Below are 19,754 nucleotides of genomic sequence, written 5' to 3'. Positions count from 1 at the left end.
GGCGGTGGTTCGGCAGCATGGCCGACTCGCAACCAACGGCCACCGGATGTGACGTCGGTGCAAGCTATGTATTCCATATGACTGCCCATGCAGTTCTTCTTTCACCATGAAATACGACTGTAGTCGGGAACGTTTACTCAGTCTTGCGCCCCTGGAGGTGAGCAGAAAAGAACTGTTTGCATGGCGTTGTAGTAGAAACGCTTATATTAGAGAGTTATAGCACAGTGCGGTCCACTATCCGCTACCATAATCCGCTTCCGCGGGGCACCACTACGCGCGCGCTGATTGGCCTCTACGCGGCAGGTGCGCCCGCAGCTGACGGGAATGTGGCGCCATCTGTCGCCCCCATGGCGTTCTACGCATGCGCAGTGGCGCCACGCGGAAGCGGATCACGGTAGCGGATGGGAGACTGCGCTGTGCTGTAACTATTAACTACATCAGTGATCCGCTTAGGAATTTTTCCTTGTTCTGCACCTGCGTGCTTTGAACTACGAAGTTTTTCGCCCAGTGTCCACTGTCATGCACTGTACTGTTTGCTGTGCGCAGTTCTGGTAGCCGAGAGGCTGGCAGTGCACGCAGATGCTTTCCTTCTCTCGCTTGTCCCCTGCTTGACTACCGCGAGCTAGCCGTCCTAGTGCGCCGTGCTCTTACCTTGTCTCACTGCCGTCTCTTCTCTTCAAACCTCCTGCGGGGTCGGCAGAGGGGATCCAGCTTTCGTGTATCCCGAGCACTCGTGCACCCTGCATCCCGCACCAGGAGACGGGAAAGGGCGCGCATGCGAAGCCTGTCTCGCCTCTGAAGCACGCATGCGCACACGAGCTCTCAGATCACGAACACCCAGCTTCCCCGCTCCGACCACCTGTTTTCGGAGTTTTTCTCACAGATGCCCTTATAAATGGGGCAGTGGACCTTTCTGCGCGTAAAAGCCTTCATCGTCTGGTCTTAAAGCGCACATTCGCTCGTAGGGGTGCTGCTAAAATCCTGCACGATGACAGCCGCGCTGGCGCCCCTGTTTTACAAGCATGACGGAAGCCAACCAACAGTCACCGAGACCTAGGGGATGATTTTTTCTTTAATTTGTGGTGTTCGCCAGTGGGTTGTTAATAAGGTACTTATTTAAAGGTGATTGATCAGAAAGCAGAAGAACAACAACCACATACCGCCGGTTGGATCCGAACCCACGGCCTCCGAATTTCGCGTCCGAAGCTCTACTACCAAAGTAGATAGGAACTCTAGGTCAAGAAACGAGGGTCAAGGCGGCGGCGGCGGAGGCCACTGGCGGAGGCCAACGGGATCCTGCAATAGGGAAGACCGACCACTGAAGCTCTCAATCTCTCTCTCCCTCTCTACCCCACCCCGTGGGCTCTAACTCTTCGCTTTCGAAGTAAATGTTTACTACTATTACTATTAGGCGGCCAGTGGTGCGACCGGGACGCCCGTGCCCTCCAAAAGTTGTGGAGTGCGTGAAACACTACTGTAGAGCCGAGCTGTCCCTCCCTGCCAGGTTTCTCGGTAGGGGCTCAAAACGCGAATGCTCTTTTTTTTTTCTTCTCTTTCGAAAGCATGTGGGCTGCGGCGCGGCAGCTCGAAAACCTTTCTCCGCTCTTCTTATACCCCCCCCCCCCCCCCTCCCCCTTTTCCTTCGCTGCGAACTCGAAATCGCTAGACGTGAAACGAACCCGCATCTGCCTTTAAATAAAGGGAGCGCAGAAATAAGTGCCGGCTTGAGAGGCTTCGATCGTTCGTCCGACCGACCGCTCGTCTGCGTGCCACGCCATCCGCCTGTGCGCGCCTATGTAAAATTCCGTCTCGGGTTCCAGGTCGCAGTCTCAACCGTAGATACTGTCCTGTTTCCATTTGCTGTTCTCGATTTTACGAAACTCGAAGCTCGCGAGGCGTTTTTGCTCGCTTCATTGCGTGCGGGTTACCTTTATTGACCGAAGTGACTGTTCTTTTTTTTTTTTTCTGTTTGGCTCTTCGCTGTTTCTCCTTTCTCCGCTATTTCACCGTGGTTGTGGCGAATTTCAGGGAAATGTATACGGCCTGCAGTTGACGTATGGGCATCGGATAAACTTCCATCATGGCGGACACGAGAGAGCGATAGACCGAGGGAATGAAAAAGAAAGAGAGAGAAGAGAAAGAGGGGAGGTAGAAGTGAAGAGCCAACTTCTGTTCTCTGCGGCGTTCCCCGCGCTCTTCGTCTGGGCGGTGCGCAGCCCGGAAAACAAAGGAACCTACGGAAAGAAAAGGGGAAAGTCCAGCCAACATCAAATAGGCAAAAAAAAAACACACGCACACACGCACACAGGGATCCTCGGTGGTGAACAAAGTAGCAGCCGGCGGCGGCGGATCTCCCGGCTTGACAGCTTTGAGGCGCGGGAGACAGTCTCATCCCCTTTGTCGCCTCGCGGGAGGCGACGGATCCGGGATGCTGCCTGGCTCTGGAGCCGCGAAGACACTTCCCAGTTTTCTTACTTGCTTTTTTTTTTTCTATCTTCCTGTCTTTTTCCTCTTGCTTTATCCCTTAGTCTCGACTCTTGCGCTATGTGTCTGTGAACAAATGGTGTGCGGGAAATTCTCGAAGTCGAGATAGCAAGTAATGAACTGGAGAGAAGCTTTAACGCTGGGGTGAAACAAACGCGTGAGAAAAAAAAAAAAAAAAAAGAGGCGGTCGCGGGAGAAATGACACGTCTGGCGATGTAAGGGTGGTATAACTTGCGGCCTGAACTATAATCGTGCGCAGTGCTGAGGCGTCAAGTCCTCGGGACAGTGCCGGACGCACATAGTCGACTTCGTCGTCATTATTTGTCTTTTTCTTATTTTGTTTCCCTGCGTTCTTTTGCTTTCATCTCCTTTGGACTGTGGTATTTGTGCTTCCTGTCCAGCGTGTTGTGTGGTTTGGTAGTATAGAACAAAAAATCCACTGAAGGCGTTGACTGAGTAATTATTTCTGCCACCTGAACTGTCCCTGTACGAAGTTGTGACCTGAGTTTCGTTAGGAGAAGTGGTAATAAACGGGACTTTTGCGTGGACAGCGTTCGTTATTGGCGCCGCCGTGGAAGCTTTTTAGTTCCCCTGGACGTGACTACACTCGCGAATGGTGCATCTGTATGTTTGGGTCCTTATGAGTTACGCATCCGTTTGTCCATCCACTTGCTGGGTCTGCTTCTCGTGTTCGTGTAAGGGATTTTGTCCGCTCGAGTAGCTGGTCGTGGAGCGTCGCTTTGAATTCCGGTACGCCGACTTTAAAATTTTACCGTACCGTGCCGTGTCATACTGCGCTGTACTGTACTGTACTGTACTGTACTGTACTGTACTGTACTGTATGTACTGTACTGGACTGGACTGTACTGTACCGTACCGTACCGTACCGTGCCGTACCGTACCGTACCGTGCCGTACCGTGCCGTACCGGACCGGACCGGACCGGACCGTACCACCGTGTACTGTACTGTACTGTACTGTACTGTACCACCGTGGTACTCACGTGCTTACGCACGTGCGCATGTTCGTGATCTGTTTATGAACAAGTCGCTTTACTTGATATTTAGCGTTGCAAGCTCAAAACAATCAATTTTTTTGTTTTCTTTCTCCACGTCACACGAGTACTATATATGTTGGTATTAGTCGAAAGTTGGGAACATATTCGAAGTTTGGAAGGATACAAATTCACTGATGTCGAATTTACGCGTACCAGCAATGAGTACGTACGAATCATGCACGCTCGCGCACAATCTCGAAATAGAGAGAGAGAGACTAATACCGACGGAACATGTAATCATCGTAGCTCTAGGTCTGCTTTTCCAGAGTGCAGGTTTAAAGGCTGCTTGAATCCTTCTGTTAGAGGCCCGTGCAGTGTCTTTCTTCTCTGCTGACCACTCTTTGTCGTACCTTTTCTGTATAGAGGCTCGTATCTCTGAAAATAATTCCGTCTTGCTTTGCCACAAGCCACTATTAGAATGCGAATTTTTTTTTAAAGCTATTTTAAAGCTTTAGAGCTTCGATATCCTCGTTGTCACCGCGGGGATGTGATACGCATCTTTCGCAGCGAAATACATCTCGTCGGACTTTCTGAGCCGGTGTTTCCGGGATGCTCTTTGACCGCCCTGCAGCCGTTCTCCATCGCTCTCGAAAAGGATGCCCGCACTCACGCAGTTCTGGCAACGAAAGCTGTACATAATACGGCTCCCGAGTGGCGGACGAAGAAAAATGAAGTAACCGAAGCGCAGCAAACATGGCCGACATCGCTGAGCGGCGAGGCTCATACAGGCGCCGGAAAGAAGAAAGTAATGGAGCTGGAGAGGAGGACGAGACGGTCTGCTCCTCTGCTCTCCTTCAAAAAAGTGTTGCTGCGAGCTGCCGCTTGGAGGAGGGAGGGGGGGGGGGGGGGGCGCATCCGTGCGCGGGCACCCGAAGCGGCGCGGCAGGTGTCTCGATAAGCCCGGGGGCCTGGCGGTGTGCCGAATGCGAAACGGTTATGTACCGTGTCCCGGGAACTCCTCTTCTGTGCCTTATTGCGGACACGTGCATGGGAGGAGCCGCGCGAGTGGGGTCTGCCGCGGCGGCCGCTTCTGCCCGGGTTGCGTAGTCGCGTCTGGACGCGGTGAACTACGCGCCTGCTCTCCTAGCTGCGCGAGCGGAACGCGAAATAGCGAACAGGGAAACAAAAATGAGCTAGAGAAATCGCTCGGAGAGAAAGGCGCGCTGGGAGTAGCGGAGGACTTTCTCTCTCTTTCTCTTTTTTTTGTATTTTTCTAATGGGCGGCGCACGTCCGAGCGGCACCGCTGCCCCGCGCGCATACGCTAGGCGGCTTTTGATAGCGCGGTCTGGCGAGCCTGCGGGAGTGGGGCGGAGAGGGGGGGGGGGGGTGCTCTCTCTTGCTCGCGCTGTTCGGCTAAGCAGATGATATGGCTTGTTTCCCCCGGCGGTTCTCCTTTATTGCCTTATTCCTCCTCCTCCTTCACCTCCCGTCTTCCGCGGCTCCGAGCCGGCCGCCGTGGTTGCGCAGCGGCCTCTCATTGACGATAACGCGAGCCGGCGGCCGGCGCCGGACCAGGTGCGCGCCGGATCCTCTGCTGCACGCCTCCAGGCTCTGCTACTGCGTGCGCTTCCATGTGTGCGTGTATATATATATCTACGGGCAGGCGTATACCAGCTCTGCTTCGGACGGCGTTTTTTTATTTTTTTTTAAAGAGGCGCTTTTATCTCGAACGACTGCAGTTTCTTTCTAGCCGTCCCTGAATGGCGCCCCGATCGCTGCCTCTGTTTTCTTTCTCGCTTGTTTCTGTTGTTTTTTCCCCCGAAGTTTCCTTTTCTTTGCAACGACGATTTTTCCTTCCATCGCTTTTGCGTGCAATAGCAGTTTGATACTCTCGCCAGCTAGATCGATTGCAGAGTACAGTACCGCTCGTAACACCGCCGATGTAGCTCGTAATAAGCGCGGGCGCGGCGTGCTGCCGTACCTGGCCTGAAGAATTTGTTTAAATGAAGATTGTTCGTTGGCTGGGGCGCTCGTTGCTAAACCCGCTGATTCCCGCGTGCCGCAGGTCTCTGTTGTAGTGGTTAAAAGGGCGAATGCGCACCTCATAATAAATGTAGCCTCTTGACTGAGCGGTTCCTGTTTGTTGCTCCGGGAGGGTATAATGCGCCTAGACAGTTGCGCGCTTAACCCGATCCCGTCGTGCCCACTGAAATTTACGACAGGAAATTGTCTGGGCTTTGGCAAGTGCGTGGCGTCTTTTTGTGCGTGTGGATGGGGATTCTTTTCTCCGTTTCAGCATCGAAAAACCATTCGCAACTCACCTCACCTTCAGCTTCTGTACCATAGTGTATGTAGCTTAAGCGTACATGGTTGCCGCTTTTTCAGTAGGAGCTGAATTAATATGCTTGCTGTCACAATGACTGCTTTTGGCGATTGCTTGCTGTTTCTGTTCATTGCGTCCTCTCGTTCTATCCTTACTCGCTCTTGCTTTAAATTATTTTTCATCCCTATCTGTTGTGTATCGATGCGAGCAGTTGTGACGTCATCGGGCGCTTGTAGAGCGCTAACAAGAATCCGCCCCAGGGGCATGTCTCGAGAGGGTGAGAACCGTCGCCCTTCTCTTAGCGCATTTAAGCTTCCTGAAACACGCATAGAAAAGAAGAAAAGACTGGCTGCATTGACGCACTGAACGCAGCTTATGCGCTGAAAAAAAAAAGAAAAGAGAAACATTGGACAAACTCGGCGTTGAGCTTTTCCAGAGCGCAGTAAAGTAACTGCAACAGGCTTCGCGGCGGGAGGGCACGCACGCGGGAACCCCACGCGCTGGCGTCATACAAATTGAGACAAGGATTGAAACAGGAAGGAAGAAAGAGAGAACAAGAACTATAGAGAGAGAGAAATGAAGGAAGAGAAGAGGGAGCGATTCGAGGCATGCCGGTGACGCGGCGAAAAGCGACGCGCTGCGCTCAACAGGGCCGGGGCGCCTGAAGGGGAGCGATGGAACGGGAGAGAGGGGGGCTACTCGAGGTCGCTTGCGTGAGGCGGCGAGCGAGATTGGTTTTCTGAAATGCAAACACTCTGAAGAAGGGCAAAAATTCGAGAGGTCGGGAGGGGGGAAACGAAAACGCGGGCGAAAAGAGAGGGTGTAGTGATCTCGCGAACGGGGCTTCATTTTGGAGCACACCGTCGTCGTCGTCAAGAGTGCACTCGCTGTGACGCTCGGAGCGCCTCTCAATCTCTGCTCCGCTCTCTCTCTCTCTCGTTCTCCCTGTCTAGCCATGCGTCTGCATTTGTTTCGTGGCCGTTTTGTTTTCAAGCGCTCGCGTGGCTCCCTCGCTTTGTTCCTGAAGGCTTGGTCTTGACTGCAGGCATTTATCGAATTTCGGCGAAATCAAGAACGACATACCAAGAAAAGCGAGTGGAAAGAAGCAAGTAGTTTCAGGTCCGAGCAGCGCGGCGTTTATTGCGGTTGGAAAGGAATGCAGTCGCTAATTAGCGCGCGGCCCTGCGCCCGGGGGAAACGTTTTGCGTGTGACTACTTGTGTAAGCTCCGAAGGGCACTCGGGCCCCCGATATTTCCCCGCGAATCAAGATTGGTTGCCGTGGGTACCAGGTGAGCCTGCCGGTGCTTGCGCGGCTTTGCTGAACGCTGCTGTGCGCCGCGAAAAATGGAACTAGGTGCTCACTAACGAACGCGTTTCAAGTTAGTCGCGGTTGGGTTCCTAAGGAAATAAAGAAAAAAAAGACGAATGTATTCGAAGTTTATAAGGGCGCTGATTCTCTCCTAGTTGGAGGCTTCTTTTATTAGTTTGTTTTGCCCATTAACGGGCTCCCATGCTATTCTCGAGTTACTTTACGTTGGCTTATTTTGAGAAGTTAAAGTGAGCCAGTTTTGATCGAAGCTAGAGTAAAACTACGGCTGAGTGGGGCGTAGCAAGTGCTTGAAGTGCTGTTACGTTTCTCTAGTCAGCAGCCTAAAATTTCGCCATCAGCCTGGGATTGAGTGAGGTATGCCTCACAGTCAGACTTTTTCTTTTGTCTCCTTCTTTTCGTCACCTCTCCCCCTGACCCTTCCCTTTGTTACTCTTAGTTTAGTGGCGAACCGAACTTCGCTCTGTTGCAAAGAGTTCAGCTGCACGCACGATTTTTCTGAGCTTTGGTTGTCGAAAAATAAAGCGGCTCCACCGCATTGAGCCACGTGATGTGGCGCTGCACCCTTTACAGGAAGATGGACACTGCTCTGGCCTATATTTCGCCACCTTCCCTTTGGACTTATTATTGCACGTTCAGTGATCAGTGCCAACTTTCGTTAATGTTGAGTTAATTTGCGCATTTTACCTTTTGCTGTCGTATTCTTATTCTCTAGCCATTGACCCGGGCTGCAGTGGAGAGTGCGCGTGCGCAGAAGGTTATCTCGCGCATAGCGTGGGGCACACACACACAACGTATCATTCCGAGGTTAGCGGGAGACTTTCTGCTACTGGCGTTGGAAGCATGCCGGCGCTCTTCGAAGCGAAATCCGCCTGATCAAACCCTATGCAAGTGCTTCGGGTCCGCGCGTTTACCAGTAATCACTGCTCTCGGTATGGCCCATCTCGCTTCGACGGCAAAGTATATGAATGTCCAACGCTCTTCATTTATAGATACATTCCCGATACTTATGCTGTGGTGGGGATAACAAAAAGAAAAGTATACATTTTCAACACTGGGGCTCATTGACCTGATGGAATACGCGCATTCCGACTCTGACTGAAATGTTTTGCTCCTATCAGAACTAGGTTTTTTAGCGCATGCCATGTCGTTGTTTTTATTACGTGTAATAATGTACCTCAACACTTCAAATTCAAGTTTGCAAAAGCAATTTGGGCATTGCACAGCATTCGCAAGGAAGATTTGCTGCCCTAGTGGTCGTTGACGTAAATTTGTTAACTTGATGGTGCCGCATCGACGTTGTTGTGATTGGTTAACTCGAAGATCTATCTCTTTCTTCAGAACCTCGGCCTCTGCAGTATGCAACACTTTTTGCCCACGGGACTGTATTTTGTGTAAAATTTTCGCCTTCAGTCGCAGCTTCGTGCCGTGAGTTAGAGTAAGCAAACATAATTAGGTTTGTGCGCCGATGCATGCGTGTTTAGTTCAGAGTAGTAGTTTCTTCACTAGCCTTTATGGTGTCCAACACGTTTGAGCCTTTTCTCACTCACAGGGTCTCTAGCGCTTTGTCGCACTCATTCACGCAAGCAGTATGCCGCAAAGTGCCGCAAACCTCTCGCAGTGTCTCGCACTTGTTAATTCCTTCACGCTCATTATCTCTTCTGGATTAGCGCATTACTCTGCCTTTCTTTGCTCTTGGCGCTCATGACACTGCCACAGTTTGCTAAAACTGGCTCCTTCCAATTGTTCGAAAAGGCTTTTGAAGAAGTATGTTGTGCGCCATACGCTGATTTCGAGAGGGAGCCTAATTTCTGCGAAAACCTGGCACGAACTTTATTGTCGTCTCGTTAATTGCACCGCGGGCTCGGGTGCTCGGCTGTAACTGTGCGGAACGTATGTACCCTCATGGTAACTTGTCGGGGCGAGGGAGACGTACAAAATAATAATAAAAAGATAGCCTGGTACAATTAACGTGGCTGCGCTATTTTCGGGCAGCAAAAACAAAAAGAGAGACGCACTTCGATGCAAAGCGAAGTGGCGTGTTCTCCGCGCGAGAAGGGAATGGCAAGAGAAGCGGAGAGATAAAGAATGGGCAGCATAAAATGAAAATGTGCAGCTGGGCTCCCCACTCCAAGAGGAGCAAACCTAATCAGGGACCCTTGTCCCGAACTAGTCACAAATTAGCGCGATGCCTTGTCGCGTAACGAGCAAAAAGCAAGAGAAGAAAACTTACGCCGTGCAGGCGCCAGCGAAAGAAGGAAGGGGGAAAAAAAGAAAGCAAGCAGAACGACAGTGAGCAAACTCCGGCACGATCCAGTTTCTCCGGCGTGGCAAAGGGCACAGCGTACAATGAAATAGCGGCCGAGTGGAGGGAGTCCGCCACCCGACTGTGGGGAGTGAAGGGGGAGGGAACGGCTGGCTGAGACCCTAGATGAGCGTTGAGGAGGGGAGGGCCATAAGTGGGAGAGGGAACGCGGTGTGAATGGTAGGGCAGGAATGGTAAAAAGAAAACGGGAGCGACAGGAAAGCCAGCGGGATATGTGGAAGAGGGGGAAATTGAAGGGGCAACTAGAACCGGCGGCGAGAATGGCGGTGCGCGCTCGCGCAAGCTAGCAAGCAAGCAACGCGAGCGGGTTCCTTCCTCCGCTTGACTTCCTAATTATTATTGATGCCGACATCGCTACCTCTTTCTTTAATCGCTTTCTCCCTCGCTCTTCTGGGCCGCGTTCGCGGATTCATTTATCGATTCCCTTCCATGCGCTCGCGCTCCGCCACGTGTTTCTTTTGAGCGCGGAAAAACTGGCTTGGCGGTATTATGCCGTCTTCTGCCCCTCCTTTCCCCAGCCCTGCGATCCGTGTTTCCTATCCCCGATTCTCTTGCTAGCTTGTCTTTATCCTTCTTTAGTCTCTGTTTGTTTGTTTTTTTTTTTGCGTTTATTCGTTTCGCGCTTTGCTATTTTTTCATCTTTTCCTTCTCGCCGTCTCGGTGTCCCCTCCCCCGCACTGTGAAATCTCGTCCTTGTCGTCGCCTCGTGTTTACCCAGACCCGTGTCCGTCGCTTCCCCTGTCTCGGTTGTCCTCTCCTCTCCTCTCGTTAGCTTTCTTGTTTACTTTTTCTTTTTTCCCTTCTGGCGTAGCAGCAGTAGCACCACGCGAGCTGTTCCTAATTAAGGGAAACTTCGGAATCTAATTTCAAATTTCCGACTCCGGGCGCTGTCCTTGAGCAAAGTGGGGGTGGGCCGGGTTGGGGCGGAGCCTAACGTGCCGAGGCTCTCCTCCCTGCTCTTATTTTCTCTCCCCTGCCGCCTGCAAGTCAATCTTTCTTTCTTTCTTTCTTTCTTTCTTTCTTTCTTTCTTTCTTTCTTTCTTTCTTTCTTTCTTTCTTTCTTTCTTTCTTTCTTTCTTTCTTTCTTTCTTTTACTTATTTATTTGTTTTCTTTTCGTTTGCATTCGCGCGGCTTTCCGGGCGCATACTCCACTGCTCACATAGCGCGTTTCATTCGCGTCGCTTTGTTTCGACTTCCCCAGTCCCTTCGTTAAAACGCCGCTCGAGGGAAGCGCGGCGCTGCGTCTCGTTCGTATACAGTGTCTTTGCCTTCCTTTGCTTCTCCCATTTCCCCCGTCTTCTATGTGGCACGACTCCGGGAGGCTCTCGTTGGGTTTTATCCGATCTGAGCTGATGTTGACAGCCCTGCCTCGCGGTGTTCTCTGTGTGATACCGAATTCGCAACTAACATGTTTCAGCTGGCGCATCCGATGTGTGCTGTTTGGTTATTTTATCATTCCGTTGTTTCCTTCCAGGCTGTGTCATGTACGACTGTTGGTTGTACTCGGTTGGGTGCTTATCTTGCCAATTCTTTGCGACGCTTCTTTCCGCTGCAGATTAGGCTTTGTCACCGCCTCCTGTTGTTTCGACGAAGTGTACTCACATTTCTTCCTTATGCGTACCCGTTTGCAATGTGTCCACAAGATTGTGCAGTGCTTCACTCGTCCCCGTCGCATAGGAAGCACACTTTTTTTAAAGAGTAAACGTAGTTCTACTTCCGGCCTACTGTGTCAGTGTACTTGATGCTTAGCGTATGCTCTTAATCTAGGACTTCAGTCCACTCTTAGCCAAAATTGGGTGTGGTAGCAACCACAGGGCATAGTTTTCGCGAGGAACGGTTAAACGGTCTGTTCGGGGTGAGATTTGATTGCGCTTGATGTCCTTTTGTAACCAGTCTCTAAATGAGCAGTGTTAACTCTTCAAGGAATTAATGGTTGTCCATTATCGACGCAGCTCAAAAACACGGAAACAAGACGAGCGCATGGACAGTGGTAGTCTTAATTAGGGGCTTGACTTAATGACGTTCTCTCTTGAGGAACAAATGGTTGTGGCAATGCAGCGAATCCCTGAAGGACTTATCCCCATAGCGATTTCAGTTCCTTCTCGCAGTCCTCGCAGGCTTACAGTTGCTGTGTTTATGTCCGAAGCTGCCGATCATTTTTTTTTTTCTCATACTGAATGATCTTAATATGGAAGTTAGTGCTGTAGTACTGATATAGCATTTTTGCCGTCCGGGTCTCATCTGTAGCAGGCAGTACTTTGCCTTCAGGGGTGTGGCGTTTGGCTTGCTTAAAAAATTAAAATTATAATTTGGGTCTTAAAAAAGAAACAGCAACCGTGGCATTCGTTTCCATCACTGCGACTGGCCTAGTTGACAAAACGAGGGGCACGTCTCGGCCTCCCCTGTCCGCCGAAAGACAGTCCTCTGCGAGCGTCACTCATGCCAGCGGTGCGTTTTAAAGAGATTGCTTCGAAACGGGACGAGAATGAGATAGCTCACGGAGCAGTCGAAACGACAGCACAGAGAACAGAAAAGAAAAGAAAGAGCGAAACGAGATGGCAACGTACGTCGGACGTTTCGTTGAAGAACAGTCTCCTTTCCATTCTTCACTTGGACGCTTTCTCTTTGGCGATTTTCCAGCGGTACGGTTTACCCTTTTCCGTTTTGATTGACTTCTTTCTCTCACTCTTTTTTTTTTCTTGCTTGTTTTCGGTCGTTCCGTGTGGCCAGTCCGACAGAAGGAAGGCACTTCATATCACTGCGTCCAAGATTTAACGAGCTCCCGGTCTGCGGAGTCCTCGGCTGCTCGTCATCTGAAGAGCAGCGCTGGACTTCTTTTATGTCTTCTTTCTTTTTATTTTTCGTGATCGAAACCCCGTCGCGGCGCTCGTAGAGCAAACCGCGCCCCACTCTTCCGGAAATATCTCCGATAACAAGATGGGCGCCCCCTAGTAACGAAGCGATTTCATTATGCAAGCTGTCAAATGAAGCCCGCTGGGCCGCATTTCTGTTTTTTTCTTTGTTTTTATACTGTCTCTTTCCGCCGCGCGAACGTTCTTCCGTCAAGCTGAAAGACGGAGCGCTGCTCGTCATCAGCGCCTTTCCTCCTCGCCCTCCTCTGCAGCTTTCTGTCTCCGTCTTCCAGAGGCTATGAAGAAATAAAAAATAAAAGAGAAAAAAGGAGGAAAAGAGGGCGAAGTTGTAAAAAAAAAAGAAACGGTCGCGTCGAGCGCTCGCTCGGAAAAGCAGCCAAGAAGGAGCGGTTCGTTGGATTCGGGCGCCCTGATGACACCTCGACGTGCGCCCTGCAACGCGTACGTGGGCTCGGCTATGTATAATGCGTCGCTGATAACCGGCTCATAAGTATAACCTTAAGGTGACCTAATCGGCGCAGGCTCAAGGTGCGCGCGCGGTGGATATTAGTGCCGCTATAGCCCCCCCCCCCCCCCCTCCCCCTTGGTCTCGCGCCGCATTTGGCTCTGGTGACACTTCGTCGTACGAACGGGCATGCACGGAAGCTGTCTCTCTCTCTCTCTCGCTCGCTCTCAGCACGGCGCCCAAGCGAGGTTCGCTCACTGCTCTCAGTTTGGCGGCATCTGCGGCGGGCATTTAGAATCATTCCGCGAATCTGCCGCACGATGCGGGCTCACTATACTCGCCCAATTGCAGGCGCGCGTAAGCGCGTAACTTGGTGGTCGCTCCAGGCTTCCTCCTCCTCTCTCTCTCGTTCTCTCTCTTTCTTTCTCTCTCTGTCTCTCGCTTTCTGGCTTTCGAGTGAGTTCTTTCTTCCAACGTCGGCCTGCGAGGACTGTTTTGCTTCTCCGCATTTTGCACTTTGTTCTGACGCGACCCCGACGCGCTTTTTAGCTGTTGCCGCTGCTAAGAGGGGCGCTAACGAGGGTGCAGCAGTCGCCCTGCTCCCCTTTCCGTTCATTGGCTGCCTCCTCCGTCTTCTTCTTCGTGTTCTCCTCCGAGACAGCTGGACGACGGCGGGCCGGCGAGAGGAGAAAACGTCGTTTACGGATCAAATGAGTCATTAGCGCTGTTGGGAAACCTCGAGACGAATTAGGGAAGGACGGTCCCGAACAGCGTCGAGTACACGCGCGCGCCTCGCTGGAGCGGCGACGAGCGGGAAGAAGGGGGGCAGGAGCCGGTGGCCCGCGAACTTCGAGGTTAAGGGAAGATAAAGAAAGAAGTCACGAAAGCATGGGCAGTGAAGGAAGAGGGAGTGAGATGAAAAAAAAAAGGAAAGCAATGGCAGAGACGCACACAAAATACTCCGCCTGGAACCGATCAGCGGTGGCGATCTTAATTTGCGTGTTTAGGAAACGACTCCTCAGAGAGGCGCATTAGCGCGGCGGCCTTTAATTACCGCCGCTGAAACAAGCGCGCGCGAGAAAAGTAGCCCGGCGTCAGAAAAAAAAAAAATAGGGGGAACGCGTAGCACGGGGTCCCCCCCCCCCCTCCCTTCTTCGCCCGGCTGCAGAGGCGACGACGGCAGTGAGCGGAGGAAGCGACAGAAATGGCTGGGGGAGGTGGGGGGAAAAAAGGTCTCCCGTTTCAATTGGTAATTCGTCTTCATTTCCCAGGCCATAGGCAGCGACCGGCACGCGTATTGTATCCCCGATCCGCGGAGAGGCGGGCGGCATGCATTATTAGGTTGAAGCTCGTTAGGCCATCGGGGCTCGCGTTTACGTACAGCGTACGCGACACGCTCCCGCCGAAAGGCCGCGGCGGTTTCTATTATTTTGCCTCTCCCGCGGGCTCATTGGTGGTAGCAGTGGTGTTGCTTCTTTCGCCGTTCGATCCATTCCACTTCACCACCCTGCCTTTCTTTTGTTTCTTTTTTTGTATTTCCTAGCGGAGAAGGCGGAGGACGAAGTGGGAGGGATCGGTCGAAAAGGGAAGTCGTGCTCTTGGACGACCTCCGGGATTTAGTTCGCGAGCTGGTTTTGGGCCGAGTCGGATCTCGCTTTGCCGGCGCCAGTACAGCTGCAGCGCCGTTACCTGTTACCTGGCGCTGCAGCGCCGCCTTTCGGCTAATTGAGCCCCGCCGCGCGGGTGCCCCCGGGAGAGCGGATTCGACAAGCTGCGCACGCAGCTTCGGCTTCGGTAGTTCTTTCAAAGCATGCTGCAGAACGGATCGGCTTCCTAAGCAAGTAATCCGGCGGCGCTCCAAAACTTTTCCCGTTGACTTCGGCGGCAGTTTACTGCAACCCTCTTTTTTTTTTTTCTGCGGGTCAGGTACGTCGTCCTGGGCGTTGCTGAGTAGCGCTGGAGTCTCTGAAACATTCAATGGCTGGTTACACTGGTATCAGTGTCTCTTGGCAGGCGTCAGAATGTACTTGGGGACTTATTGCGGACGTAGTTTCCGTCTTCACACTGACACGTATCAAACGGTACTCCGCGGTTATTCTCCGCGTGCCTATCTGCTGGAAGCCGCCGCAGGGGCTCAGTGGTTATGGTGCTCGGCTGCTGACCCGAAAGACGCGGGTTCGATCCCGGCCGCGGCGGTTGAATTTCTTTGGAGGAGAAATTCTAGAGGCCCGTGTACTGTGCGATGTCAGTGCACGTTAAAGAACCCCAGGTGGTCGAAATTTCCGGAGCCCTCCACTACGGCGTCTCTCATAGCCTGAGTCGCTTTGGGACGTTAAACCCCTAAACCAACCAACCAACCAGCCTATCTGCTGGACACACTTGACGCGATTCTTGTTTCAGTGTGTACGTTTCTGGGCGAGGTGATGATTAAACGTTCTGAAGAAGACAAAAAAGAAAGCAGCAAATGAGCTAAGGGGCGAAGAGGAGACGCGCACCAAGTTCGGAATATAGCAGTCCAGACAGAAAGGAGTAAAGAGGGAGTAAGCTTTTATAAACACTCTTTTATAAAAGGGTGTGCAGTGTTCAGTGGGTCTGCCATCTAGATGCGTTTGTTGCGTGACGACGTTTAAGCAGACGTGAAGATGTCCTTCTTCGCTGTAATTTGAACGCGCTCGCGCTATAAATGCATTCACTGTGGTCGGCGTTTGTGTGTGCGTTACCCCCTTGCCGCGTTGCTTTTGTGCTGAATCGCTTTACTGTTTTCGCGCATTGTTTGCCGCGCATAACGGTGTTGGTTCCTTTCGGACGTCGTCGTGAGCTTTTTGCATTAAAAGAAACCGCTCTCGAACCGCTTTCGAAGACTCGGACTTACGGAAGGACGACGTTGAGCTAGTTGGAGCATTATTATGAAGGCAAAACAAAATGAGAAAAAAAACTTGGTTAAGCCTGGAGAATGCGAAGCATCATCGTGTCGCGTAATTTGGAGGCGCACAACCACAGCGACGGCGTGAGGTGGGCCCCGTTTCTCCACTGCCGTGACGTCAACAAGTCACGTGGTGTGGCATCATCGTTTCACGTGATTTGGAGGCGCACAACCACAGCGACGGCGCGAGGTGGGCCCCCGTTTCTCCACTGTCGTGACGTCATCGTGTCACGTGGTGTGACGTCATGTATCACGTGATTTGGAGGCGCACAACCACAGCGACGGCTCGAGGTGGGCCCCCGTTTCTCTACTGTCGTGACGTCATCGTGTCACGTGGTGTGACGTCATGTATCACGTGATTTGGAGGCGCATAACCACGGTGAAGGGCTGAAGTGGTAGCTAAAGTAGTATGCTTCGCATAAAAAAAACAGCGCTGCAACAGAGGACGATGGAGGAGGGCAGTACACACGTTAGCCTTGCCACGCTGCAAGTCTTCTATAGACTGGCCTCAGAAGTCGAGCGACCAACTATAGTCAAGCTGTTACTATTCAGCAGATCCGGCCGTGTTGCTTCCTGGCGGGGACGTTCGTGTTATTCCGCACAAACCGAGGCTGTCGCGCCAGCTAACGCAGCATGCGGGCGCCTGACTGATCATTAGCGCAGTTTCTTTTAGCAGCCCTTCTCCACTCTTTCTTTTTCAAACGCGCAAGACTTCGCACTAGAGTGTGTTGTGCTTGGGCGGCGTTTTGAAAAAAACAAGCAGTCAGCTATATATGCGCGCGAAATCCTGGGAGTTTTCGTATACGTCGCCCCCGAGCGCGACGCACATGCAGGCAACACGTGCGGGAGTTTTGGCCCGCCTTCGTGTCGGCTTCTCGCGCTATCGCCCCCGGCACCCCCGCTGCCTGAAGTGATTCATCATTCTCTAATGGCGGTTCTGCCCCTGTTTAGCTGAATTGTGACGTGCGCCTGTGTCCCCGATTTTATTTTCTATTTTGTTAGCTCATTCTCTGTCTATTTTCCAACGCCTTGGGTGACAGCATCAAAATTCGCAGTCGATGCTCTGCACTTGCGACGCCTATTTCCGGCAACTTGTGCCGGTTCCTCCTATGGAGATTTATGCTGTGCTTCAGGATAAACGCGCACTTGTTATGCACACGGCACCATTGTTCTCTTGTTTAATTTTTTTTTCTCTGTGCGTTTTCGAAATGAAGGTAATTTTAACTTCACTCGGCGCGATGCTTCGAAGCTTGTTTTCTTAAATATTGTCGGAAAAATTCTTCGCAAACATTTTGCCCAACAGATTAAGCCCGGCAGTAAGATTTTGGCGGGCTGTTTGATTTTTTTATTGTCATCTACAAACGGCGTGCTTCTGTGTTTGACGCCTCGTATATAAGATGGATATGTAAAAGTACTGGAAAATATATATGGCGGCTGTTCAGCCGTGATAGTCCCTCTAGAGAAATGATATTCCAACAATATCCCAAAAGTCCCCATAAGGAATGGTGTCAGGCAGAGAGACACGATCTCTCAAGTACTTTTCACCGCATGTTTAGAGGAAGTATTCGGAGATCTCGGCTCGGTAGCAGGTGCTCTCACAGATCGTTGATGGCAGCCTACCAGTGTCGTCGAACAGAAAAATGTGCAACAGCTGTATCTTACTGATACTCACCTGTGGGACAGGAAACGTGGAGGCTAACGGAAATGGTGGGACCTAGATTGTAAACAGCGCAGCGAGCAATGGAAAAGAAAATGACAGGTGTAGCATCAAGGGACAGGAAGAGGGCAGAGTGGGTCAGGGAACAAACGCGAATTAATGACATCCTAGTCGAAATAAAGGAGAAGAAATTGCCTTGGGCGGGGCATGTATTGCGAAGGCAGGATACCATATAGGCTTTAAGTTTAACATACTTGGTTACAAGAGAAGGCAAACGTAGCAGGGGTCAGCAGTTGGGCGAATGAGGTTAGGAAGCTTGCGGGGATAAGGTGGCCGCAGCTGGCACAATACAGTGTTAATTGGAGAGATGTTGGAGTGGCCGTTGTCCTTCACAGGGCGTAGTTAGGCTGATGATTATCGTGATAATGTTGTTGATAATATATGTGTATAAACTGTGTGTCAATTTCTCTGTGCATTTCGCTGTGTGCACGACATTGGACGAATGAGCTGTTCTCCGGTACTCACGTGTCGTCTGCCTCCCCTTTCCCTCTCGCCCTTCTCTCTCTCCTTCCCTTTGTCTCTCACCGTTGCAGGGATGACCGCGTGAACCGTGAAGGCTGAACACTCTTTCTCACTCTCTTTCTTCCCTCACCTCAACGCTGGTTCCCTCGTGCTACGTCACTTTCTACGCTGCCGCTGAGGTGAGTGTGCTGCCTTTGTGCTGTGCGCCGTGAGCGCAGCTCGATGCGTCCACCTTCCCAGTTGCGAACCTCTGCACTGGCCACTACACCGGGGCCGCTGCGGTGCGACTTGGGGAAAACGCCGTTATTTCCTTTGTCACAGTTGCGGATTTTGCGGGACTTCTGTATTGGTGACTTCGGAGGCGAGATAAAACTTCGACACGACTATTTGAGGGGCGTAGAACCGTGCACTCGGGTTTTCGTTGAAAGCGTGAGAGAGTAGAGCCAAAAGAAGAAAAGCGCGCGAAACTTCGATCGAAGCGCCACCTGTTATGCACTGACAGAATTTCTCTGTATTCTGGAATTGCACGTGTATTCTTCTGCCTTCTATATTCGCGTAAGATTCCACTTGCGTAGCTCTTCGTCACTCGTCATGCCAGTGACGTTAGCGGTCGAATTCGCGTTGCGCCACGCCGGTACCGGAAAGCGCTGTACGCAAGGGGGCCGAGGCCGTCGCAGGTTCAATGTGTGTATGTGTGCACGCTTATGCACGGTCGCAGATTGGGAAACGCGCGCGTCAGATCGGGGCCTCGCGTTGCGGCGGCCGCTCGGGAATCGTGCAGCGTCCGTGACAAAACCTCGCGGCTCCAGCGCTCCTCGTATATACATACCCCGTTTCGTGCGCGAACTGTGAAAAGGTCACGCCCGCTCGCGGTAATTCCGCGAACTCGCGCCACCCACGCGGCGCGGAGGGAAAACGGCGGAGTGCCGTTTCCATGGCGACGGCCTTCGGTCATCCTCTTGGCGGTCTGTTTGATACTGCGTCACGCTGACGTTCGGGCATTGGGTCGTCGTGCGCGTGTCCATTTTCGTTCAGGCGGTGACTGTGGGTTGGTTTGGCAAATAAGGAAAGAACGGGGAGGTGTTGGAGGCAGAAATTGGTGCATTAAAGTTGGGCGCCCGAACGGCTGCCGGCGGAAATAAGAAAGGATGGAGTGGTAGCCAGAATGAGAGAGGCAGGTAGACGGTCGGGAGAAGAAAGAAGTGCAGATTATTTACTTACTTGCTATACACAGCAATGCATATGCGCGAAAACAAACGTGCACAGGTAGGAAGTAATCTACGCGTAAGCGTGACCTATCATAGTCCGATGCACACCAGTTTACTGCAAACTGTCACCGCCTATGCCACGACTGTGAGCGAACGCTACGTGTGCACCGTGTGCGCTAGGTGCATACCAAACGATATATAACTTCTCAATTGGTTCCTGAAGCCAGTAATTAAAATTAGCTAATTATTATTTTCTACTTAATTAGCTTTTGTGAAGGAAAAAATTCTGCAGACTGGCCCACGCGGCATTCAGCTGCCTTCAGTTGGGCTAGGACACTCGCATCTTTTTTTTAAAGCTTGATCGCCTTCAGTTGGGACACCCCGTATATACGTTGTAGAATTGTAGAAGTTAACGTCTCTGACACACTGGGAGGAATTAATTCCGTGGACACGTGCGCTTTCCCCTTGTCTTTCCGTTTCGCGACAGTCAGTCAATTAACAGAGTCTTTGATACGTAGTTACCCACGCGCCACAGTTTGTCGTCGCGTGGGCTGTCTCATGTCTATAGGCGCGTATAGTCTCGCTTGCACTGCGACATTTTCCTCTATTCCTCCTCTCCACTCCTGCTTTCTTGTTGTTTCTTCGAGATATAAGCAAGAGAGTGGCC

General features: G+C 51.7%; 1 protein-coding gene across 10 annotated transcripts in view; it reads left to right on the top strand.

The window, feature by feature from the left end:
* Window positions 1-19,754, top strand: part of LOC149339394 (poly(rC)-binding protein 3-like) — a 313,316-nt gene that overhangs the window by 194,900 nt on the left and 98,662 nt on the right. For 3 of the 10 annotated variants that reach the window (XM_089548167.1, XM_089548168.1, XM_089548169.1), the window contains one exon: window positions 17,951-18,058. The exons of the other annotated variants lie outside the window; for them this stretch is intronic. The gene's annotated coding sequence lies outside the window, so the exon portion shown is untranslated. The remainder of the gene's footprint in view (window positions 1-17,950; window positions 18,059-19,754) is intronic. 10 annotated transcript variants of the gene reach the window in all.

This window comes from Amblyomma mixtum, chromosome 6, assembly GCF_055824585.1.
Source record: "Amblyomma mixtum isolate Tamu chromosome 6, ASM5582458v1, whole genome shotgun sequence".
Taxonomy (NCBI): domain Eukaryota; kingdom Metazoa; phylum Arthropoda; class Arachnida; order Ixodida; family Ixodidae; genus Amblyomma; species Amblyomma mixtum.
Note: the sequence above shows the minus strand (reverse complement) of the source record. Positions and strands in the feature narration are given on the sequence as shown.